The sequence below is a fragment of the Carassius gibelio genome, chromosome A2, assembly GCF_023724105.1.
Source record: "Carassius gibelio isolate Cgi1373 ecotype wild population from Czech Republic chromosome A2, carGib1.2-hapl.c, whole genome shotgun sequence".
NCBI lineage: Eukaryota > Metazoa > Chordata > Actinopteri > Cypriniformes > Cyprinidae > Carassius > Carassius gibelio.
The window spans coordinates 2524427-2551689 of NC_068372.1; the positions used below are offsets into that span (position 1 = coordinate 2524427).

A 27263-nucleotide genomic window follows, 5' to 3' on the forward strand; every position below is an offset into this window, starting at 1 on the left:
GAACGACGGTTTGAGGAATATATCTTCCAGATAGTACCGCGACTCCCTATATGCAGAGTATGCAGTCTTCATAGGGCACCAACTTCCAGAGGGGACACCATCCCAGTTGCTAAAAAAAAAAAAAAACATTCACCATTCTCCCATCCGTGCTCGCGATCACTCGCACCTCATGTTTGCGGCTCAATTTTTGAATTTTGGATGGACATCAGCCCGGGTAAAGGACATAAGCAATCAGGCACAGAGAAAAGAAAATTAGAGAAAGTAAAAAAAAAAAAAAAAAAAAAAACAGGCATAAATTTGGCTTGACATTGGACATTCGAGAGTCTCAAATTTAGGGACCGTCTCTAAAGTTATATGTGATCTTGTTATACACTTTTCTAACATCAGTAGCATTTGAAGAGTATGACTTACAGTCATAAAAACAACTGTAATTGTTCATCTACGTGACAGCTATAATGCACAATAAAATAAAATGTTTGATGTTTATTAAAACAAACTGTAAGTCATATGTAAATTATGCTACTTTTTCACATGGACTCAAAAGCAAATTTGAAGCTCAATAGCATTTGAGGAGAAAGACTTGCAGTCATAAAACAATTTTAATGTGTTAATTTAGGTGTCAGCTACAATGCACACCTTATACATATTTTGTATATATTAAAATAAAGTGTTACTAAAGTTATATATATTGTTCTGTGTATGTGATTTCAAAGTCTAGATGGGTCGGATTAACCCTTTAACTGCCGTCTCCCTTAAAACTTGATTGCCAGAGGGTTACTGTAAATGCTTATGCCCGCTGGGCACAGTTTTCCCGATGCCACGGTGGTGGCGTTGCACTGACGGCTTGAGCCCGCCATCGCTGCTTGCAGCTATATTTATTATTATTATTATTATTTTTTTCCAACGTCTCGGGGGCTTTTGGGGCCCTTAACGTGCTTAAAAAGTCTTGAAAATTGGCACACAGATTGGAACCTGCGGCCATTAGGGCCGGGCAGAGACTGATACACGGGCGTGGCACAGGGGCTCTACAGCGCCCCCTGGAATATGGAGGGCCATATATCATACATTCTTGCTCGTAGACGAATGAAACTCGGTACACATATAAATCTCATCAATCCAAACAACTTTTGTATTGCATATCATAGGCTCCGCCCAACAGGAAGTTGGCTATTTAGGGTTTAGTATTCAAATTTTTCGTCAAAGTTGTGGGGGCTTTTGGGGTCCTTAACATACTCAAAAACTCTTGAAAATTTGCGCACACTTTGGAATCTGTGGCCTTTAGTAGCCTGCAGAGGCTGGGACCCGGGCGTGGCACAGGGGCTCTACGGCGCCCCCTGGAACACAGTCAGAAATGTTGATGTATAGCTCACACATACTTGCACATATTCATATGAAACTCAGTACACATATAGATCTCATCGTGCCGAACAACTTTCGTATTGCATGTCATAGGCTCCACCCAACAGGAAGTCAGCTATTTAGAGTTATGTAAAAAGCGCATGCTCTGGAATTTGAAATACTTGTCATAGGTTTTTTTCTCGATTGCCGCCAAACTTGGTCAACATGATCTCAAGACACTGGGGATGAAAAATTGCCAGGGGATTTTTGATATCTCGAACGGTTTGCTCGTGGCGAGGCGTTGAAATTATGGCGAGAAATGAGAAACAGGAAGTGTCTAATACCGTCCACATACATTTCCTGATTTTAATCAAACTTCATCAGATTATTCGTTGTATGATGTCGATCGCATATATGTGACTATTAGGAGTCAAAGTTATAGCGCCACCAACTGGCAGAAGGAAGTGTGTCATTTTCAAAATGATTTGAATTCAGCATCTTATTATTACTCGATTTGCTTCAAACTTCATCAGAATAATGTTAAAACACAGCCGATATAAATCTGCAAGGGGGATATTGATATCTAAAAAATTGTTGGCGTGGCAACATGTCAAACTGGAATACTTCTCAGGTGATTTTGAGGCAAATAACATACTTAGAATTTCACAAAACTCTGAACACACATCAGTATTTCTGATAGGAACTTAAATTGTGAATGGATTTTGGATAGCTTGAATGATTTTGCAGTGGTGATTTTTTTAAATGACCTTACAAAGGGAATCATTATTGTATTTTTAAATTGCAGCTTCCAAACACGTCAAAGAATTTTTTCATACAGATGAAAAAGTCATTCTGAGGAAATATGCATAGTTTAACGACTTTACAACACTGTATGGATAACAGAAAATTAAAAAACTGTCAGACATCTCATCTCACTCTGTCCCTCTGTTTTAGTATATGTGCTTCAGACTTCCATTGTCTGAGAGAAATTGCGCCCCTACAGGTTCAATTCCCGAACTTTTACTTTCACTTTTAAATCGGTTAAAATACAAATAAATACTTGGATTTAATTCACACTGACAAGCTAAACCAACATATATGATTATTATCAGGTCAGGGCTCATTAATAATTGATGTGTGGTCAGTGATACGTGAGAAACACGAGAGATTAATCACTGCTCTGAGCAAGAGCGTGTGGAATGACGAGCTCAGAAAAAACGAGTTTATTCTTGTTTTATAGCTTTTAAAAATAAATTATTACAGCGATATCACACAATCAACCAATTAGAACACACCAAGAGCTAAATTCAGATGTTTTTGAACTGTTTGTGTGAAAATGAAATATTTGTGGCTGCCTATCTGAAATCACGCCTCCGATCAGCGCGTACAGTGTCGAGCTCAAAACAAACGAATTTATTCTTGTTTAAGAGCTTTTTTAAATAAAATATTACCACAAATGCACACAATAAACCCATTGTAACACTACAAGAGCTAAATGCAGGTGTTTGTGACCTGTTTAAGTGTGCAAGACTATTTGAAAGCGCGACTGGCAGAATAACATATCTCTCGAGCTGCAGGTTTCTGTCTTTCGTCGTACGAACGAACACATAACGGACAAGATTATTTCAAAATACATAATAGCTTGGCGAATATAAACGAAAACAGCCACGTGAACATAAACTGGATCTACTGGATTTGAATATTAAAGTGACCACATTTACCACTTGCTTCTGTCTTCAATTTTTATCTATATAAAAAAGGAAACTCATTCGACTTGGCTGCTTTTTTAATGTGTGCGTATTTATTTATTTACCTTTTTATACATTTTGTATAATTTCATAGTTTGTGTATTACAATTATGAAAACAAAAATAAATTTAGCCACTCACATAGAAATAGCTTAGGCCTTAACCTTTTTCTGTCAGTTTTAGGGATTTTTAAAAATCCTAAAAAAAACTTATTTGTGCTGCAAATAATAATTTCAAACTCATTTGATACTGACCTATGACATCCTGTGACATTATATTTATTTGAATTTACATAATCTCATAGATGTAACAGTAAATCTGTTCAGCTCACAGATCAATACTAAGCTGTAATGCAAGCAGAACTTTCACAAATGCTTATGAGTCATTTAAGGATTTGATAACACTGTAAAATAATGTCTAATTTGTTAACATTAGCAAATTCATTGATAACACTTTATAATAACTGCACTCATTAGTAAATAGTCAGTTCATGCTTTATAAAGCCTTGTCCCAATATTAATAGTCAGTAGTAAGCAGTTTATAAATACAGCTATAAATAGCTTGTCCTTGGTTTATAAGCACATTTATTAAAAAGGAGAGTAAAGGGTCAGTTATCTTCCTATGAAAAATAAAAGATAAAAATAAACAAACAACAACACAGATTGATACAGAACTCAGAAATTTTATTGTGGATTTATGATAAAATCAGCCTGTAAATGAATTCATACTCCTCCTCATACTACTCCATACTCCTTTTTCAACATGATGCCAATATACTGAGATGTTAAATTGTGAATGGGTTTAGGATAGCTTAAATGGTGTTGCCATAGAGATTTATTAAAGTAACATAAAAAATACAATAGTTATTTTACTATATCTTTAAAATTTTTCATTCTAACTCTTCATAATTTTTTATATAAGTAGAAGTCCTCATTTGAAGGAAGCACAGTAAGTTTCATAGCTTTATCATTTTCAAGAGCCAGCATAAAATTAAAACTATCCTAACTTATAAATCAAGCTTGCAATTCTTAGTACCAATAATGGCCACCAGAGGGAGCTATAGGATTACTTTAAAATAATTATTGGAGAAACGAGTATGATTTAAATAATTTATAGAAATCTTTCAAATAAAATAATATGTATTTTAGGAATTTTACTGATAAAATGACCCTCACTTAATTAGAATAACAAGCTGAAGTATTGTGAACTGTATATTAAGAATAATTCTTAATAGGCTTTATGGACAGACACTTTTTAAGTGACTCTTGAAGGTTCAGCACCACATCCTCTTTTACCACTGTTTAAAGAATTAATCTTACAGAACAGGTGTGAATGAATTTTGGATAGCTTGAATGGTTTTGTCGTGGTGATTTTTTGAAATAATAGTAAAAAAGGAACCAGTAAAAAAAAGTGCAGCTTCTAAACACTTCAAAAAAATGTACACATAGAAGACAAGTCATTCTGAGGAAATATGCATAGTTTCATGACTATACAACATTATATGGATGACAGAAAATTAAAAAACATACATCTGATGTCACTCTGTCCCTCTGTCACTGTGTGTGTGTGTGTGTGTGTGTGTTAAGTGAATTAGGTGTGAAACTATCAGTGAGCATTTAGTCTCCAGCGCCAACATTTTACAGAACTGCCACTTTCCTGGAGTCTCAGAATTACAATGTGTCAGGTTCTGAGAGATCTAAGATTCCAAAAAATTATTTAATTAGAATACCATGAAGTATTGTGAAATACTATATATTAAGACTTTATATATAGGCTTAATGAACCGATTAGAGTGACTCGTGAAGGACCAGCACCACCTTCTCTTGTCCGATGGTTTGAGGAATATATCTTCCAGAATCTGGGATTAAGATTTAGGAGCTCATTTTTATTCCACCTCCTTTCCTGAAAGTCTGTCTTGCAGAATTGACTAAAAATTAATCTTCACATTAATTCCTAATTCTTTTGCAATTCTTTTGTCAGTTCTTCTTGACCTGTTTTTCTCTTCCAGCTTTCCTGGACTATTGTATAGCACTCATAAATGATTAAATAAAAAATAATGGTAGTTATTAAGATTGATATGGTTTGGAATTGGTAAAATGTGCTTGGAAAAAAATCACAATAAAACAATGTTTTAATGTTTAAGTTTGGAATATTAACTGACATGAATGAATGCTATATAAATATTGTTCATGTTAACATAATGTTTATAAATGAAATCTTATTGTAAAGTGTTACTAAAGTTATATATATATATATATATATATATATATATATATATTGTTCTGTGAATGTGATTTTAAAGTCTAGATGATTCGGATTAACCCTTTAACTGCCATATCAAGTTCAAGTTCTAGTTCAAGTTCAATTTATTTGTATAGCGCATTTACAACAGCCTCTTGGCTGACCAAAGTGCTTTAACATAAGAGCAAGAATATTACACATACATAAAAATAGACCAGACAAAAAATTTAAAACCACCCATTTCAAAATGTAGCATAACACAGTAGTCAGTACACTAAGGAAAATAAAAAAGTTTTTAGCAAAGATTTAAAAATAGACAAGGAAGGGGCCAGTCTGATCTCTAAAGGCAGGGTATTCCAGAGTCGTGGCCCAGCCACTGCAAATGCACGCTCCCCTCTACGCTCCCCTCTATCCTTTAAAACCTCACTGCCAGAGGGATATTGTGAATGCATGTGCCCGCTGGGCACAGTTTACCTGATGCCACCGGGGTGGTGATGGCATTGGTGGCTTGAGCCCGCCATCGCTGCTTGCAGCTATATTTAGGGCTCAAGCCCAAAGGGCGAGAGGCCTATTGTTTTCCTTAGGATTATTTTTTATTATTATTATTATTATTATTATTATTATTATTATTATTATTATTTTTTTCCAACGTCTCGGGGGCTTTTGGGGCCCTTAACGTGCTTAAAAAGTCTTGAAAATTGGCACACAGATTGGAACCTGCGGCCATTAGGGCCGGGCAGAGACTGATACACGGGCGTGGCACAGGGGCTCTACAGCGCCCCCTGGAATATGGAGGGCCATATATCATACATTCTTGCTCGTAGACGAATGAAACTCGGTACACATATAAATCTCATCAATCCAAACAACTTTTGTATTGCATATCATAGGCTCCGCCCAACAGGAAGTTGGCTATTTAGGGTTTAGTATTCAAATTTTTCGTCAAAGTTGTGGGGGCTTTTGGGGTCCTTAACATACTCAAAAACTCTTGAAAATTTGCGCACACTTTGGAATCTGTGGCCTTTAGGAGCCTGCAGAGGCTGGGACCCGGGCGTGGCACAGGGGCTCTATGGCGCCCCCTGGAACACAGTCATAAATGTTGATGTATAGCTCACACATACTTGCACATATTCATATTAAACTCAGTACACATATAGATCTCATCGTGCCGAACAACTTTCGTATTGCATGTCATAGGCTCCACCCAACAGGAAGTCAGCTATTTAGAGTTATGTAAAAAGCGCATGCTCTGGAATTTGAAATACTTGTCATAGGTTTTTTTCTCGATTGCCGCCAAACTTGGTCAACATGATCTCAAGACATTGGGGATGAAAAATTGCCAGGGGATTTTTGATATCTCGAACGGTTTGCTCGTGGCGAGGCGTTGAAATTATGGCGAGAAATGAGAAACAGGAAGTGTCTAATACCGTCCACATACATTTCCTGATTTTAATCAAACTTCATCAGATTATTCGTTGTATGATGTCGATCGCATATATGTGACTATTAGGAGTCAAAGTTATAGCGCCACCAACTGGCAGAAGGAAGTGTGTCATTTTCAAAATGATTTGAATTCAGCATCTTATTATTACTCGATTTGCTTCAAACTTAATCAGAATAATGTTAAAACACAGCCGATATAAATCTGCAAGGGGGATATTGATATCTAAAAAATTGTTGGCGTGGCAACATGTCAAACTGGAATACTTCTCAGGTGATTTTGAGGCAAATAACATACTTAGAATTTCACAAATCTCTGAACACACATCAGTATTTCTGATAGGAACTTAAATTGTGAATGGATTTTGGATAGCTTGAATGGTTTTGCCGTGGTGATTTTTTTAAATGACCTTACAAAGGGAATCATTATTGTATTTTTAAATTGCAGCTTCCAAACACGTCAAATAATTTTTTCATACAGATGAAAAAGTCATTCTGAGGAAATATGCATAGTTTCACGACTTTACAACACTGTATGGATAACAGAAAACTAAAAAACTGTCAGACATCTCATCTCACTCTGTCCCTCTGTTTGAGTATATGTGCTTCAGACTTCCATTGTCTGAGAGAAATTGCGCCCCTACAGGTTCAATTCCCGGACTTTTACTTTCACTTTTAAATCGGTTAAAAATACAAACAAATACTTAGATTTAATTCACACTGACAAGCTAAACCAACATATCTGATTATTACCGGTTCAGGGCTCATGGATAAATTATTTCTGGCCAGAGATACGTGAGAAATAGGAGAGATGAATCACCGCTGTCACCACGAGCGTCTGGAGTAAAGAGCTCAGAGAAAACGAATTTATTCCTGTTTTAAAGCTTTTAAAAATAAATTATTACAGCGATATCACACAATCAACCAATTAGAACACACCAAGAGCTAAATTCAGATGTTTTTGAACTGTTTGTGTGAAAATGAAATATTTGTGGCTGCCTATCTGAAATCACGCCTCCGATCAGCGCGTACAGTGTCGAGCTCAAAACAAACGAATTTATTCTTGTTTAAGAGCTTTTTTAAATAAAATATTACCACAAATGCACACAATAAACCCATTGTAACACTACAAGAGCTAAATGCAGGTGTTTGTGACTCGTTTAAGTGTGCAAGACTATTTGAAAGCGACTGGCAGAATAACATATATCTCGAGCTGCAGGTTTCTGCCTTTCGTCGTAAGAACGAACACATCTCGGACAAGATTATTTCAAAACACAAAATAGCTAAGCGAATATAAACGAAAACAGCCACGTGAACATAAACGGTTGAGAAATATATCTGAAGTGGATCTACTGGATTTGAATATTAAGTGACCGCATATACCAGCTGCTTCTGTCTTCAATTTTAATCTATATAAAAAATAAATTCATTCATCTTGGCTGCTTTTTTAATGTGTGTACGTATTTATTTATTATTTTGCTCTAACAAGAATTAATCTATATTTAATTAAATCAATTACATTTTATTTTACATTTGATTTGTCCATTTCTGCATCTAAACGCCTAAAAACCTAAAACATGCTCTATTATACTATTGTTAGCAATTCCTTTATCGTCCAATTTATCTGGTGTACACACTTTTATTTTCATAATAAACTTGTTTGTTAGATTATACACAGTTACAGTGGTCTATAATAAATATTAACAGGTTTTATTCAAGCTGTTTAGAATGATTGCAGTAGGCTAATTTTTTTAAATGTAAATCCAAAAAAAAAAAAATTAATAAAAAACATTGGAAAACAATAACTGTTGTACTTTTTTATACATTTTGTATAATTTCATAGTTTATGCATTATAGTTATGAAAGCAAATAAATGTAGCCACTCACATAGAAATAGGCTTTATCCTTTTCTGACAGTTTTAGGGATTTTTAAAAATCCTAAAAAACCTTATTTGTGCTGCAAATAATAATTTCAAACTCAAAAAGTAAATAGTCAGTTCATGCTTTATAAAGCCTTGTCCCAATATTAATAGTCAGTAGTAAGCAGTTTATAAATACAGCTATAAATAGCTTGTTTTTGGTTTATAAGCACATTTATTAAAAAGGAGAGTAAAGGATCAGTTATCTTCCTATGAAAAATAAAAAAATAAAAATAAACAAACAACAACACAGATTGATACAGAACTCAGAAATTCTATTGTGGATTTATGATAAAATCAGCCTGTACATGATTTCATACTCCTCCAAGAAGACACAAGTAGTTCACACCAAACTTTTTTTAACATGAAGCCAATATACTGAGATGTTAAATTGTGAATGGGTTTAGGATAGCTTAAATGGCGTGGCCATAGCGATTTATTAAAGTAACATAAAAAAATACAATAGTTATTTTACTATATCTTTAAATTTTTTCATTCCAAACTCTTCATAATTTTTTATATACGTAGAAGTCATCATTTGAAGGAAGCACAGTAAGTTTCATAGCTTTATCATTTTCAAGAGCCAGCATAAAATTAAAACTATCATAACTTATAAATGAAGCTTGCAATTCTTAGTACCAATAATGGCCACCAGATGGAGGTATAGGATTACTTTTAAATAATTATTGTAGAAACAAGTATGATTTAAATCATTTATAGAAATCTTTCAAAGAAAAATAATATGAATTTTATGTATTTTACTGATAAAATGACCCTCACTTAATTAGAATAACAAGCTGAAATATTGTGAACTGTATATTAAGAATAATTCTTTATAGGCTTTATGGACAGACACGTTTTGAGTGACTCTTGAAGGATCAGCACCACATCCTCTTTTACCACTTTTTAAAGAATTTATCTTACAGAACAGATGCAAATTTGTTTTGGATAGCTTGAATGGTTTTGTCGTGGTGATTTTTTGAAATAACAGTAAAAAAGTAACCAGTAAATGTCTTTTATTTTTTTAAAGTGCAGCTTCTAAACACTTCTAAAAAATTTACACATAGAAGACAAGTCATTCTGAGGAAATATGCATAGTTTCATGACTATACAACACTATATGGATGATAGAAAATTAAAAAACTATCATACATCTGATGTCACTCTGTCCCTCTGTCACAGTGGGTAGTGTGTGTGTGTGTGTGTGTGTGTGTGTGTGTGTGTGTGTGTGTGTGTGTGCGTGTTTGTTTGTGTGTGTGTTAAGTGAATTAGGTGTGAAACTATCAGGGAGCATTTAGTCTCCAGCGCCAACATTTTACAGAACTGCCACTTTCCTGGAGTCTCAGAATTACAATGTGTCAGGTTCTGAGAGATCTAAGATTCCAAAAAATGATTTAATTAGAATACCATGAAGTTTTGTGAAATACTAAATATTAAGGCTTTATATATAGGCTTTATGAACAGATTAGAGTGACTCGTGAAGGACCAGCACCACCTCCTCTTGTTCGATGGTTTGAGGAATATATCTTCCAGAATCCGGGATTAAGATTTAGGAGCTCATTTTTATTCCACCTCCTTTCCTGAAAAGTCTGTCTTGCAGAATTGACTAAAAATTTATCTTCACATTAATTCCTAATTATTTTGCAATTCTTTTTGTCAGTTCTTCTTGACCTGTTTTTCTCTTCCAGCTTTCCTGGACTATTGTATAGCACTCATAAATGATTAAATAAAAAATAATGGTAGTTATTAAGATTTATATGGTTTGGAATTGGTAAAATGTGCTTGGAAAAAAATCACAATAAAACATTGTTGAATGAATGCTATATAAATATTGTTCATGTTAACATAATGTTTATAAATGGAATCTTATTGTAAAGTGTTACTAAAGTTATATATATATATATATATATATATATATATATATATATATATATATATATATATATATATATATATATATATATATATATATATATATTGTTCTGTGAATGTGATTCTAAAGTCTAAATGATTCGGATTAACCCTTTAACTGCCATATCCCTTAAAACCTCACAGCCAGAGGGATATTGTGAATGCATGTGGCCGCTGGGCACAGTTTACCTGATGCCACCGGGGTGGCGATGGCATTGGTGGCTTGAGCCCGCCATCGCTGCTTGCAGCTATATTTATTATTATTATTATACTTCTCCAAAATGAATCGCATTTTTGAGGGCCTAAACATACTCAAAAAGTCATGAAACTTTGCACACACCTCAGAACTGGCGAAAATTTACATCTGATATGGGTTTCAGAAGTGGGTGTGGCAAAATGGCTCGACAGCGCCACCTATACACGTTCAAAGGTGTGCGCCTCGAGCTATGTTTCACGTATATGTATGAAAATCGGTACACATGTGTAACTCTCCAGTACCTACAAAAAAGTCTCTTAGAGCAAAATTCTAAACCCAACAGGAAGTCGGTTATTTTTAATATTATGAGCAAATTTTGTGTCATTTTTGCCATTTCCATGCGTTGTATTTTAACGAACTCCTCCTACAGACTTATTCAGATCAACACCAAGTTTGGTATGCCTAATCTAAAGGCCTTTGCGATGTTAAATTGCGAAGCTTTTGAGTTTTCGTTAATGGGCGTGTCCGTGGCGGCCTGGTGAATTTCAATGATTCGCCATGAAATAGGAAGTTGCTATAACTCAGACATACAATGACCAATCTGCCCCAAACTTCACATGTTTGATGAGTCTCCTGACCTGAACAGATTGACATGCCCATATTCAGTTATAGTCATAACGCCACCTATTGGCAACAGGAAGTGACATATTTTACACTGCGATGAACTACTCCTAGAAATTTTATGACATCAATGTATTTTTTGTGGTCAGTCTAATCTAAAGGCCTGTGCGATGTTAAGTTTTCAAGATCTTGAGTTTTCGTTAAAAGGCGTAACCATGGCGCCGTCACGAAGTTCGATGTCTCGCCATGGGAATAAAAGATGTTATAACTCAGGCATAAAATGTCCGATCTTCCCCAAACTTCACATGTGTGATAAGAGTCCTGGCCTGAACACATGTGAAGGCCAAAATTCCATCAGGTGTGGCAAAATGGCTCGATAGCGCCACCTATACATTTTCAACAGAGTGCGCCTCGAGCTATGTTTCACGTACATGTACAAACATCGGTATACACATGTAACACACCAATACCTACAAAAAAGTCTCTTGGTACGAAATCCGAATCCCAACAGGAAGTCGGTTTTTTAGAATTTTCTCTGCAAAATTGGTGTTGTTTTTGCCATTTTCAGGGGTTGTACTTTAACGAACTCCTCCTAGAGACTTATTCAGATCAACACCAAACCTGGTCAGTGTAATCTTAAGCCCTTTGCGATGTTAAATTGCGAAGATCTTTAGATTTCGTTAAAGGGCGTGTCCATGGTGGCCTGACAAATTTCGATGTTTCGCCATGAAAAAGGAAGTTGCTGTAACTCAGACATACAATGTCCAGTCTGCCCCAAACTTCACATGTTAGATAAGACTTCTGCCCTTAACAGATCTACATGCCCACTTTCAGTTAAAGTCATAGCGCCACCTATTGGCAACAGGAAGTGACATGTTTTACGCTGCGACAAACTACTCCTATAATTTTTGTGGTCAGTCTAATCTAAAGGCCTGTGCAATGTTAACTTTTGGAGATCTTGAGTTTTTGTTAAAGGGCGTTTCCATGGCGCCATGACAAAATTTGATGTCTTGCCACAGCAAGAGAAGTTGTTGTAACTCAAGCATAAAATGTTCAATCTTCCCCAAACTTCAAATGTTTGATAAGAGTCCTGGCCTGAACACATCTGTAGGCCAATATTCCATTATAATGATAGCCCCACCTGCTGGCAACGGTAAGATTGGCACATATATGGGATATACTTTGATATATTCCACTTATATTTAGGACATTAAATGCATATTTCTCAACATTCACCTTTTTACTAGAGCAACACGATGGCGGTGAGCCCGGGTGCGAGGGCCCGTTCATCGCTGCTTGCAGCTTTAATTAGGGCCCGAGCACCGATGGTGTGAGGACCCTCTTGGAATTGCTCCGTTTATTATTATTATATTATTATTATTATTATTATTCTCTAAGATGAATCGCATTTTTGAGGGCCTAAACATGCTCGAAAAGTCATGAAAGTTTGCACACACCTCAGAACTGGCGAAAATTTACGTCTGATATGGGTTTCAGAAGTGGGTGTGGCAAAATGGCTCAACAGCGCCACCTATACACGTTCAACGGTGTGCGCCTCGAGCTACGTTTCATGTACATGTATGAAAATCGGTATACACATGTAACTCTCCAATACCTACAAAAAAGTCTCTTGGAGAAAAATCTGAAACCCAACAGGAAGTCGGTTATTTATAATATTATGAGCAAATTTTGTGTCATTTTTGTCAATTCCATGCGTTGTATTTTAACGAACTCCTCCTAGAGATTAATTCAGATCAACACCAAATTTGGTATGCCTAATCTAAAGGCCTTTGCGATGTTAAATTGCGAAGCTTTTGAGTTTTCGTTGAAGGGCCTGTGTGTGGCGGCCTGGTGAATTTCGATGATTCGCCATGAAACAGGAAGTTGCTATAACTCAGACATACAATGACCAATCTGCCCCAAACTTCACATGTTTGATGAGACTCCTGTCCTGAACGGTTTGACATGACCATATTCAGTTATAGTCATAGCGCCACCTATTGGCAACAGGAAGTGACATATTTTACGCTGCGACAAACTACTCCTAGAAATTTTTGACATCAATGTCTTTTTTGTCGTCAGTCTAATCTAAAGGCCTGTACGATGTTAAATTGAGAAGATCTTGAGTTTTCGTTAAAGGGCGTGTCCATGGCGCCATGTCAAAGTTCGATGTCTCGCCATGGGAGTAGAAGTTGTTGTAACTCAGTCATAAAATATCAGATCTTGCCCAAACTTCAAATGTTTGATAAGAGTACTGACCTGAACACATCTGGAGGCTAATATTCCATTGGGTGTGGCAAAATGGCTCGATAGCGCCACCTATACATTTTTAATGGAGTGCGCCTCGAGCTACATGTCATCTACATGTACGAAAATCGGTAAACATATGTAACACACCAATAGCTACAAAAAAGTATCTTGGTACGAAACCCGAATCCCAACAGGAAGTCGGTTATTTTTAATTTTCCCTGCAAAATTGGTGTTGTTTTTGTCATTTTCAGGGGTTGTATTTTAACGAACTCCTCCTAGAGATTTATTCAGATCAACACCAAACTTGGTCAGTGTAATCTAAAGCCCTTTGCCATGTTAAATTGCGAAGGAATTGAGGTTTCGTTAAAGGGCGTGTCCATGGCGGCCTGACAAATTTCGATGATTCGCCATGAAAAATGATGGTGCTATAACTCACACATACAATGTCCAATCCGCCCCAAACTTCAAATTTTTGATAAGACTCTACACCTGAACAGATCTACATGCCAATATTCAGTTATAGTCATAGCGCCACCTATTGGCAACTGGAAGTGACATATTTTACACTGTGACAAACTACTCCTAGAAATTTTATGACATCAATGTCTTTTTTGTGGTCAGTCTAATCTAAAGACCTGTGTGATGTTTAGTTGTGAAGATCTTGAGTTTTTGTTAAAAGGCATGTCCATGTCGCCATGACGAAGTTCGATGTCTCGCCATGGGAATAAAAGATGTTATAACTCAGGCATAAAATGTCCGATCTTGCCCAAACTTCACATGTGTGATAAGGGTCCTGGCTTGAACACATCTGAAGGCCAATATTCCATTATAACGATAGCGCCACCTGCTGGCAAAAGGAAGATTGGCACACATATGGAATAAACTTTGATATATTGCACTTATATTTATGAGTTTAAATGCATATTTCTCAACATTCGCCTTTTTACTAAAGCCACACGATGGCGGTGAGCCCGGGTGCGAGGGCCCGTTCATCGCTGCTTGCAGCTTTAATTAGGGCCCGAGCACCGAGGTGCGAGGACCCTCTTGTATCTGCTTTGTTTTTAGGGCCCGAGCACCGATGGTGTGAGGACCCTCTTGTATCTGCTTTGTTTATTATTATTATTATTATTATTATTATTATTATTATTATTATTCTTCTTCTTCTCCCGAATGAATCGCATTTTTGAGGGCTTTAACATGCTCAAAAAGTCATGAAACTTTGCACACGCGTCAAACCTGGTGAAAATTTTCGTCTGATATAGGATTCAGAAGAGGGTGTGGCAAAATGGCTCGACAGCGCCACCTATACCAAGAAAATCAAAAGCCTTCCAGCTATGTTTCACGTACATGCACGAAAATTGGCACACATATGTAACACACCAATACCTACAAAAAAGACTCTTGGAGCGAAATTCTAAACCCAACAGGAAGTCGGTTATTTTTAATATCATGAGCATATTTTGTGTAATTTTGGTCATTTCCATGTGTTGTATTTTAACGAACTCCTCCTAGAGAGTTCTTCAAATCAACACCAAATTTGGTATGCCTAATCTAAAGGCCTTTGTGATGTTAAATTGCGAAGATCTTGAGTTTTCGTTGAAGGGCGTGTCCGTGGCGGCCTGGCGAATTTCGATGATTCGCCATGAAAAATGAAGTTGCTATAACTCACACATACAATGTCCAATCTGCCCCAAACTTCACATGTTTGATGAGACTCCGAACCTGAACAGATTGACATGCCCATAGTCAGTTATAGTCATAGCGCCACCTATTGGCAACAGGAAGTGACATATTTTACGCTGCGACGAACTACTCCTAGAAATTTTATGACATCAATGTATTTTTTGTGGTCAGTCTAATCTAAAGGCCTGTGCGATGTTCAGTTGTGAAGATCTTGAGTTTTCGTTAAAAGGCTTGTTCATGGCGCCACGACGAAGTTCGATGTCTCGCCATGGGAATAAAAGATGTTATAACTCAGGCATAAAATGTCCGATCTTCCCCAAACTTCACATGTGTGATAAGAGTCCTGGCCGGAACAGATCTGCAGGCCAATAGTCCACCGGGTGTGGCAGAATGGCTCGATAGCGCCACCTATACACTTTCAACGGAGTGCGCCTCGAGCTATGTTTCACGTACATGTACAAAAATTGGTACACACATGTAACTCACCAATATCTACAAAAAAAAGTCTCTTGGTACGAAATCCGAATCCCAACAGGAAGTCGGTTATTTTGAATTATCCCTTCAAAATTGGTGTTGTTTTTGCCATTTTCTGGGGTTGTACTTTAACGAACTCCTCCTAGAGATTTATTCAGATCAACACCAAACTTGGTCAGTGTAATCTAAAGCCACTTGCGATGTTAAATTGTGAAGGACTTGAGGTTTCGTTAAAGGGCGTGTCCATGGCGGCCTGACAAATTTCGATGTTTCGCCATGAAAAAAGAAGTTGATGTTACTCAGACATACAATGTCCAATCTGCCCCAAACTTCACATGTTGGATGAGACTCTTGACCTGAACAGATCGACATGCTCATATTCAGTTATAGTCATAGCGCCACCTGTTGGCAACAGGGAATGACATATTTTACACTGTGACAGACTATTTCTAGAAATTTTATGACATCAATGTCTTTTTTGTGATCAGTCTAATCTAAAGACCTGTGTGATGTTTAGTTGTGAAGATCTTGAGTTTTTGTTAAAAGGCGTGTCCATGGCGCCGTGACGAAGTTCGATGTCTTGCCATGGGAATAAAAGATGTTATAACTCAGGCATAAAATGTCCGATCTTCCCCAAACTTCACGTGTGTGATAAGGGTCCTGGCCTGAACACATATGAAGGCAAATATTCCATTGGGTGTGGCAAAATGGCTCGATAGCGCCACCTATACACTTTCAACGGAGTGCATATGCACTTTCAACGGAGTGTGCCTCGAGCTATGTTTCACGTACATGTACAAAAATCGGTACACACATGTAACACACCAATACCTATAAAAAACTCTCTTGGTACGAAATCCAAATCCCAACAGGAAGTCAGTTATTTATAATTTTCTCTGCAAAATTGGCGTTGTTTTTGCCATTTTCAGGGGTTTGTACTTTAACGAACTCCTCCTAGAGATTTATTCAGATCAACACCAAACCTGGTCAGTGTAATATTAAGCCCTTTGCGATGTTAAATTGCGAAGATCTTTAGATTTCATTAAAGGGCGTGTCCATGGCGGCCTGACAAATTTCGATGTTTCGCCATGAAAAAGGAAGTTGCTGTAACTCAGACATACAATGTCCAATCTGCCCCAAACTTCACATATTAGATAAAACTTCTGCCCTTAACAGATCTACATGCCCACATTCAGTTATAGTCATAGCGCCACCTATTGGCAACAGGAAGTGACATGTTTTACGCTGCGACAAACTACTCCTATAATTTTTTTGGGATTAACATATATTTTGTGGTCAGTCTAATCTAAAGGCCTGTGCAATGTTAACTTTTGGAGATCTTGAGTTTTTGTTAAAGGGCGTTTCCATGGCGCCATGACGAAATTTGATGTCTTGCCACAGCAAGAGAAGTTGTTGTAACTCAACCATAAAATGTTCAATCTTCTCCAAACTTCACATGTTTGATAAGAGTCCTGGCCTGAACACATCTGAAGGCCAATATTCCATTATAATGATAGCGCCACCTGCTGGCAACGGTAAGATTGGCACATATATGGGATATACTTTGATATATTCCACTTATATTTATGACATTAAATGCATATTTCTCACCGTTCACCTTTTTACTAAAGCAACTCGCTGGTGGTGAGCCCGGGTGCGAGGGCCCGTTCATCGCTGCTTGCAGCTTTACTTATTATTATTATTATTATTATTATTATTATTATTATTCTCCAAAATGAATCGCATTTTTGAGGGCCTAAACATGCTCGAAAAGTCATGAAACTTTGCACACACCTCAGAACTGGCGAAAATTTACGTCTGATATGGGTTTCAGAAGTGGGTGTGGCAAAATGGCTCAACAGCGCCACCTATACACGTTCAACAGTGTGCGCCTCGAGCTACGTTTCATGTACATGTATGAAAATCGGTATACACATGTAACTCTCCAATACCTACAAAAAAGTATCTTGGAGCAAAATCCAAAATCCAACAAGAAGTCGGTTATTTCTAATATTATGAGCAAATTTTGTGTCATTTTTGTCATTTCCATGCGTTGTATTTTAACAAACTCCTCCTAGAGATTCATTCAGATCAACACCAAATTTGGCATGCCTAATCTGAAGGCCTTTGCGATGTTAAATTGCGAAGCTTTTGAGTTTTCGTTAATGGGCGTGTCCGTGGCGGCCTGGCGAATTTTGATGATTCGCCATGAAACAGGAAGTTGCTATAACTCAGACATACAATGACCAATCTGCCCCAAACTTCACATGTTTGATGAGACTCCTGACCTGAACAGATTAACATGCCTATATTCAGTTCTAGTCATAGCGCCACCTATTGGCAACAGGAAGTGACATATTTTACACTGCGATGAACTGTTCCTAGAAATTTTATGACATCAATGTCTTTTTTGTGGTCAGTCTAATCTAAAGGCCTGTGCGATGTTAAGTTGAGAAGATCTTGAGTTTTCATTAAAAGGCGTGTCCATGGCGCCGTCACGAAGTTCGATGTCTCGCCATGGGAATAAAAGATGTTATAACTCAGGCATAAAATGTCCGATCTTCCCCAAACTGCACTTGTGTGATAAGAGTCCTGGCCTGAACACACCCGAAGGCCAAAATTCCACCGGGTGTGGCAAAATGGCTCGATAGCGCCACCTATACACTTTCAACAGAGTGCGCCTCGAGCTATGTTTCACGTACATGTACAAAAATCGGTATACACATGTAACACACCAATACCTACAAAAAAGTATCTTGGTACGAAATCCGAATCCCAACAGGAAGTCGGATATTTAGAATTTTCTCTGCAAAATTGGCGTTGTTTTTGCCATTTTCAGGGGTTGTACTTTAACGAACTCCTCCTAGAGATTTATTCAGATCAACACCAAACCTGGTCAGTGTAATTGTAAGCCCTTTGCGATGTTAAATTGCGAAGATTTTTAGATTTCGTTAAAGGGCGTGTCCATGGCGGCCTGACAAATTTCGATGTTTCGCCATGAAAAAAGAAGTTGCTGTAACTCAGACATACAATGTCCAGTCTGCCTCAAACTTCACATGTTAGATAAAACTTCTGCCCTTAACAGATCTACATGCCCACATTCAGTTATAGTCAAAGCGCCACCTATTGGCAACAGGAAGTGACATGTTTTACGCTGCGACAAACTACTCCTATAATTTTTTTGAGATTAACATATATTTTGTGGTCAGTCTAATCTAAAGGCCTGTGCAATGTTAACTTTTGGAGATCTTGAGTTTTTGTTAAAAGGCGTTTCCATGGCGCCATGACAAAATTTGATGTCTTGCCACAGCAAGAGAAGTTGTTGTAACTCAAGCATAAAATGTTCAATCTTCCCCATACTTCACATGTTTGATAAGAGTCCTGGCCTGAACACATCTGAAGGTCAATGTTCCATTATAATGATAGCGCCACCTGCTGGCAACGGTAAGATTGGCACATATATGGGATATACTTTGATATACTCCACTTATATTTAGGACATTAAATGCATATTTCTCAACGTTCACCTTTTTAATAAAGCCACACGATGGCGGTGAGCCCGGGTGCGAGGTCCCGTGTATCGCTGCTTGCAGCTTTAATTAGGGCCCGAGCACCGAGGTGCGAGGACCCTCTTGTATCTGCTTTGTTTATTATTATTATTATTATTATTATTATTATTATTATTAGGGCCCGAGCACCGATGGTGTGAGGACCCTCTTGGAATTGCTCCGTTTATTATTAGGGCCCGAGCACCGATGGTGTGAGGACCCTCTTGGAATTGCTCCATTTATTATTATTATTATTATTATTATTATTATTATTATTATTATTATTATTATTATTATTATTCTCCAAAATGAATCGCATTTTTTAGGGCCTAAACATGCTCGAAAAGTCATGAAACTTTGCACACACCTCAGAACCGGCGAAAATTTACGTCTGATATGGGTTTCAGAAGTGGGTGTGGCAAAATGGCTCAACAGCGCCACCTATACACGTTCAACGGTGTGCGCCTCAAGCTACGTTTAATATACATGTATGAAAATCGGTATACACTTGTAACTCTCCAATACCTACAAAAAAGTCTCTTGGAGCAAAATCCGAAACCCAACAGGAAGTCAGTTATTTCTAATATTATGAGCAAATTTTGTGTCATTTTTGTCATTTCCATGCGTTGTATTTTAACGAACTCCTCCTAGAGATTCATTCAGATAAACACCAAATTTGGTATGCCTAATCTGAAGGCCTTTGCGATGTTAAATTGCGAAGCTTTTGAGTTTTCGTTAATTGGCGTGTCCGTGGCGGCCTGGCGAATTTTGATGATTCGCCATGAAACAGGAAGTTGCTATAACTCAGACATACAATGACCAATCTGCCCCAAACTTCACATGTTTGATGAGACTCCTGACCTGAACAGATTGACATGCCCATATTCAGTTATAGTCATAGCGCCACCTATTGGCAACAGGAAGTGACATATTTTACACTGCGATGAACTACTCCTAGAAATTTTATGACATCAATGTATTTTTTGTGGTCAGTCTAATCTAAAGGCCTGTGCGATGTTAAGTTGTGAAGATCTTGAGTTTTCGTTAAAAGGCGTGTCCATGGCGCCGTCACGAAGTTCGATGTCTCGCCATGGGAATAAAAGATGTTATAACTCAGGCATAAAATGTCCGATCTTCCCCAAACTGCACATGTGTGATAAGAGTCCTGGCCTGAACACATCTGAAGGCCAAAATTCCATCAGGTGTGGCAAAATGGCTCGATAGCGCCACCTATACACTTTCAACAGAGTGCGCCTCGAGCTATGTTTCACGTACATGTACAAAAATCGGTATACACATGTAACACACCAATACCTACAAAAAAGTCTTATGGTATGAAATCCGAATCCCAACAGGAAGTCGGTTATTTAGAATTTTCTCTGCAAAATTGGTGTTGTTTTTGCCATTTTCAGGGGTTGTACTTTAACGAACTCCTCCTAGAGATTTATTCAGATCAACACCAAACCTGGTCAGTGTAATCTTAAGCCCTTTGCGATGTTAAATTGCGAAGATCTTTAGATTTCGTTAAAGGGCGTGTCCATGGCGGCCTGACAAATTTCGATGTTTCGCCATGAAAAAGGAAGTTGCTGTAACTCAGACATACAATGTCCAATCTGCCCCAAACTTCACATGTTAGATAAAACTTCTGCCCTTAACAGATCTACATGCCCACATTCAGTTATAGTCATAGCGCCACCTATTGGCAACAGGAAGTGACATGTTTTACGCTGCGACAAACTACTCCTATAAATTTTTTGAGATTAACATATATTTTGTGGTCAGTCTAATCTAAAGGCATGTGCAATGTTAACTTTTGGAGATCTTGAGTTTTTGTTAAAGTGTGTTTCCATGGCGCCATGACAAAATTTGATGTCTTGCCACAGCAAGAGAAGTTGTTGTAACTCAAGCATAAAATGTTCAATCTTCCCCAAACTTCACATGTTTGATAAGAGTCCTGGCCTGAACACATCTGAAGGCCAATATTCCATTATAATGATAGCGCCACCTGCTGGCAACGGTAAGATTGGCACATATATGGGTTATACTTTGATATATTCAACTTATATTTAGGACATTAAATGCATATTTCTCAACGTTCACCTTTTTACTAAAACCACACGATGGCGGTGAGCCCGGGTGCGAGGGCCCGTTCATCGCTGCTTGCAGCTTTAATTAGGGCCCGAGCACCGAGGTGCGAGGACCCTCTTGTATCTGCTTTGTTTTTTATTCTTCTTCTTCTTCTTCTTCTTCTCCCGAATGAATCGCATTTTTGAGGGCTTTAACATGCTCAAAAAGTCATGATACTTTGCACACGCGTCAAACCTGGTGAAAATTTTCGTCTGATATAGGATTCAGAAGAGGGTGTGGCAAAATGGCTCGACAGCGCCACCTATACCAAGAAAATCAACAGCCTTCCAGCTATGTTTCACGTACATGCACGAAAATTGGCACACATATGTAACACACCAATACCTACAAAAAAGACTCTTGGAGCGAAATTGTAAACCCAACAGGAAGTCGGTTATTTTTAATATTATGAGCATATTTTGTGTAATTTTGGTCATTTCCATGTGTTGTATTTTAACGAACTCCTCCTAGAGAGTTCTTCAAATCAACACCAAATTTGGTATGCCTAATCTAAAGGCCTTTGCGATGTTAAATTGCGAAGATCTTGAGTTTTCGTCGAAGGGCGTGTCCGTGGCTGCCTGGCGAATTTCGATGATTCGCCATGAAAAATGAAGTTGCTATAACTCACACATACAATGTCCAATCTGCCCCAAACTTCACATGTTTGATGAGACTCTGAAGCTGAAAAGATTGACATGCCCATATTCAGTTATAGTCATAGCGCCACCTATTGGCAACAGGAAGTGACATATTTTACGCTGCGACGAACTACTCCTAGAAATGTTATGCCATCAATGTCTTTTTTTTGGTCAGTCTAGTCTAAAGGCCTGTGCGATGTTCAGTTGTGAAGATCTTGAGTTTTCGTTAAAAGGCATGTCCACGGCACCATGGCGAAGTTCGATGTCTCGCCATGGGAATAAAAGATGTTATAACTCAGGCATAAAATGTCCGATCTTCCCCAAACTTCACATGTGTGATAAGAGTCCTGACCTGAACAGATCTGAAGGCCAATATTCCACAGGGTGTGGCAGAATGGCTCGATAGCGCCACCTATACACTTTCAACGGAGTGCGCCTCGAGCTATGTTTCACGTACATGTACAAAAATTGGTACACACATGTAACTCACCAATATCTACAAAAAAGTCTCTTGGTACGAAATCCGAATCCAAACAGAAGGTCGGTTATTTTGAATTTTCCCTGCAAAACTGGTGTTGTTTTTGCCATTTTCAGGGGTTGTACTTTAACGTACTCCTCCTAGAGATTTATTCAGATCAACACCAAACTTAGTCAGTGTAATCTAAAGCCATTTGCGATGTTAAATTGCGAAGGAATTGAGGTTTCTTTAAAGGGCGTGTCCATGGCGGCCTGACAAATTTCGATGTTTCGCCATGAAAAAGGAAGTTGCTGTAACTCAGACATACAATGTCCAATCTGCCCCAAACTTCACATGTTGGATGAGACTCTTGACCTGAACAGATCTACATGCCCATATTCAGTTATAGTCATAGCGCCACCTATTGGCAACAGGAAGTGACATATTTTACACTGTGACAGATTATTTCTAGAAATTTTATGACATCAATGTCTTTTTTGTGGTCAGTCTAATCTAAAGACCTGTGTGATGTTTAGTTGTGAAGATCTTGATTTTTTGTTAAAAGGCGTGTCCATGGCGCCGTGACGAAGTTCGATGTCTCGTCATGGGAATAAAAGATGTTAAAACTCAGGCATAAAGTGTCCGATCTTGCCCAAACTTCACATGTGTGATAAGGGTCCTGGCCTGAACAGATCTGAAGGCCAATATTCCAGAGGGTGTGGCAAAATGGCTCGATAGCGCCACCTATAAACTTTCAACGGAGTGCATATGCACATTCAGTGGAGTGCTCCTCGAGCTATTTTTCACGTAGATGTACAAAAATCAGTACACACATGTAACACACCAATATCTACAAAAAAGCCTCTTGGTACGAAATCCGAATCCCAACAGGAAGTCGGTTATTTAGAATTTTCTCTGCAAAATTGGCGCTGTTTTTGACATTTTCAGGGGTTGTACTTTAACGAACTCCTCCTAGAGATTTATTCAGATCTACAGCAAACTTGGTCAATTAAATCTAAAGGCCTTTACGATGTTAAATTGCGAAGATCTTGAGGTTTCGTTAAAGGGCGTGTCCATGGCGGCCTGTCAAATTTCGATGTTTCGCCATGAAAAAGAAGTTCCTGTAACTCAGTCATACAATGTCCAATCTGCCCCAAACTTCACATGTTAGATAAGATTTCTGCCCTTAACAGATCTACATGCCCATATTCAGTCATAGTGCCACCTGCTGGCAACAGGAAGTGACATGTTTTACGCTGCGACAAACTACTCCTAGAAATAGTATGACATTAATGTTTTTTTTTTTTTTTTTGTGGTCAGTCTAATCTAAAGACCTGTGCAATGCTAAATTATGGAGATCTTGTTTTTTTTTTTTAAAAGGCGTGTCCATGGCGCCATGACAAAATTTGTTGTCTCGCCACAGTAAAGGAAGTTGTTGTAACTCAGGCATAAAATGTAGGAACTTCCCCAAACTTCACATGTTCGATAAGAGTCCTGCCCTGAACACAACTGAAGGCCAATATTCCATTATAATGATAGTGCCACCTGCTGGCAACAGGAAGATTGGCACATATATGGAATAACTTTGATATATTCCACTTATATTTATGAGTTTAAATGCATGTTTCTCACCGCTCACCTATTTACTAAAGCCACTCGCTGCCGGTGAGCCCGGGTGCGAGGGCCCGTTCATTGCTGCTTGCAGCTTTAATTAGGGCCCGAGCACCGATGGTGTGAGGACCCTCTTGTTTCTGTGTTGTTTATTATTAGGGCTCAAGCCCAAAGGGCGAGAGGCCTATTGTTTTCCTTAGGATTATTTTTTATTATTATTATTATTATTATTATTATTTTCCAACGTCTCGGGGGCTTTTGGGGCCCTTAACGTGCTTAAAAAGTCTTGAAAATTGGCACACAGATTGGAACCTGCGGCCATTAGGGCCGGGCAGAGACTGATACATGGGCGTGGCACAGGGGCTCTACAGCGCCCCCTGGAATATGGAGGGCCATATATCATACATTCTTGCTCGTAGACGTATGAAACTCGGTACACATATAAATCTCATCAATCCAAACAACTTTTGTATTGCATATCATAGGCTCCGCCCAACAGGAAGTTTGCTATTTAGGGTTTAGTATTCAAATTTTTCGTCAAAGTTGTGGGGGCTTTGGGGGTCCTTAACATACTCAAAAACTCTTGAAAATTTGCGCACACTTTGGAAGCTGTGGCCTTTAGGAGCCTGCAGAGGCTGGGACCCGGGCGTGGCACAGGGGCTCTACGGCGCCCCCTGGAACACAGTCAGAAATGTTGATGTATAGCTCACACATACTTGCACATATTCATATGAAACTCAGTACACATATAGATCTCATCGTGCCGAACAACTTTCGTATTGCATGTCATAGGCTCCACCCAACAGGAAGTCAGCTATTTAGAGTTATGTAAAAAGCGCATGCTCTGGAATTTGAAATACTTGTCATAGGTTTTTTTCTCGATTGCCGCCAAACTCGGTCAACATGATCTCAAGACACTGGGGATGAAAAATTGCCAGGGGATTTTTGATATCTCGAACGGTTTGCTCGTGGCGAGGCGTTGAAATTATGGCGATAAATTAGAAACAGGAAGTGTCTAATACCATCCACATACATTTCCTGATTTTAATCAAACTTCATCAGATTATTCGTTGTATGATGTCGATCGCATATATGTGACTATTAGGAGTCAAAGTTATAGCGCCACCAACTGGCAGAAGGAAGTGTGTCATTTTCAAAATGATTTGAATTCAGCATCTTATTATTACTCGATTTGCTTCAAACTTCATCAGAATAATGTTAAAACACAGCTGATATAAATCTGCAAGGGGGATATTGATATCTAAAAAATTGTTGCCGTGGCAACATGTCAAACTGGAATACTTCTCAGGTGATTTTGAGGCATATAACATGCTTAGAATTTCATCAAACTCAGAACACATATCAGTATTAGTGACAGCTAGACACTGGCAAAAGTTCATAAGAGGGCGTGGAATAGGCACTCTATAGCGCCACCTTTTGTCAAAAGTGGGGGGGTTAGTTTTAGCTACAGACACCAAACTCAGTACAAAAATTGTTCTTATCAAGACGGACAACTTTCTAATTCACAGTCATCAGCTACGACCAACAGGAAGTCGGCTATTTTGATTTGAATGTGGATTATTTTTTACATTTAGCCGTGAATTAATGCATACTGCTCAGAGGAGAGTAACACTATACACACCAAACTTGGTCTACATGTTGAAAAAACATTGAGGAACTTAAATTGTGAATGGGTTTTGGATAGCTTGGATGGTTTTGTCGTGGTGATTTTTTTAAATGACAATAAAGATGGAATTATTAATTTTCCTGCATTTTTAAATTCCAAACACTTCAAAACCTTTTTTCATACAGAAAAAAAAGTTATTCTGAGTAAATATGCATAGTTTCATGACTTTACAACACTGTATGGATAACAGAAAATTAAAAAAATGTCAGACATCTCATCTCACTCTGTCCATCTGTTTGAGTGTGTGTGCTTAGACTTCCATTGTCTGAGAGAAATAGCGCCCCTACAGGTGCAGTTACCGGACTAAAAAAGGGAGGAGACTGTCTTTTGGTTTCGATTTTAAATCGGTTAAAATACAAATAAATACTTGGATTTAATTCACAGTGACAAGCTAAACCAACATATATGATTATTATCAGGTCAGGGCTCATTAATAATTGATGTGTGGTCAGTGATACGTGAGAAACAGGAGAGATTAATCACCGCTCTGAGCAGGAGCGTGTGGAATGATGAGCTCAGAAAAAACGAGTTTATTCTTGTTTTATAGCTATTAAAAATAAAGTATTGCAGCGATATCACACAATTCACCAATTAGAGCACACCAAGAGCTAAATTAAGATGTTTTTGAACTGTTTGTGTGAAAATGAAATATTCGCGGCTGTCTATCTGAAATCATTGCCTCCGATCAGCGCGCACAGTGTCACAAGTTCAAAACTAACGAATTTATTCTTGTTTAAGAGCTTTTTAAAATAAATTATTGCCATAAATGCACACAATACATCCATTATAACACAACACGAGCTAAATGCAGGTGTTTGTGACCCGTTTAAGTGTGCAAGACTATTTGAAAGCGCGACTGGCAGAATAACATATCTCTGGAGCTGCAGGATTCTGCCTTTCGTCGTAAGAACGAACACATCACGGACAAGATTATTTCAAAATACATAATAGCTTGGCGAATATAAACGAAAACAGCCACGTGAACATAAACTGTTGAGAATTAAATCTGAAGTGGATCTACTGGATTTTAATATTAAGTGACCGCATATACCAGCTGCTTCTGTCTTCAATTTTAATCTATATAAAAAAATTAAACTCATTCATCTTGGCTGCTTTTTTAATGTGTGTACGTATTTATTTATTATTTTGCTCTAACAAGACTTAATCTATATTTAATTAAATCAATTACATTTTATTTTACATTTGATTTGTCCATTTCTGCATCTAAACGCCTAAAAACCTAAAACATGCTCTATTATACTATTGTTAGCAATTTCTTTATCGTCCAAGTTATCTGGTGTACACGCTTTTATTTTCATAATAAACTCGTTTGTTAGATTATACACAGTTATAGTGGTCTATAATAAATATTGAC

The 27263-nt window shown here is 37.8% G+C and overlaps 1 long non-coding RNA gene across 1 annotated transcript in view; it reads right to left on the reverse strand.

The window, feature by feature from the left end:
* Window positions 1-20498, reverse strand: part of LOC128021744 (uncharacterized) — a 56068-nt gene extending 35570 nt beyond the window's left edge. The window contains exon 1 of the long non-coding RNA XR_008185689.1: window positions 20339-20498. This is a non-coding gene — a long non-coding RNA (uncharacterized LOC128021744). The remainder of the gene's footprint in view (window positions 1-20338) is intronic.
* Window positions 20499-27263: the final 6765 nt, after the last annotated feature.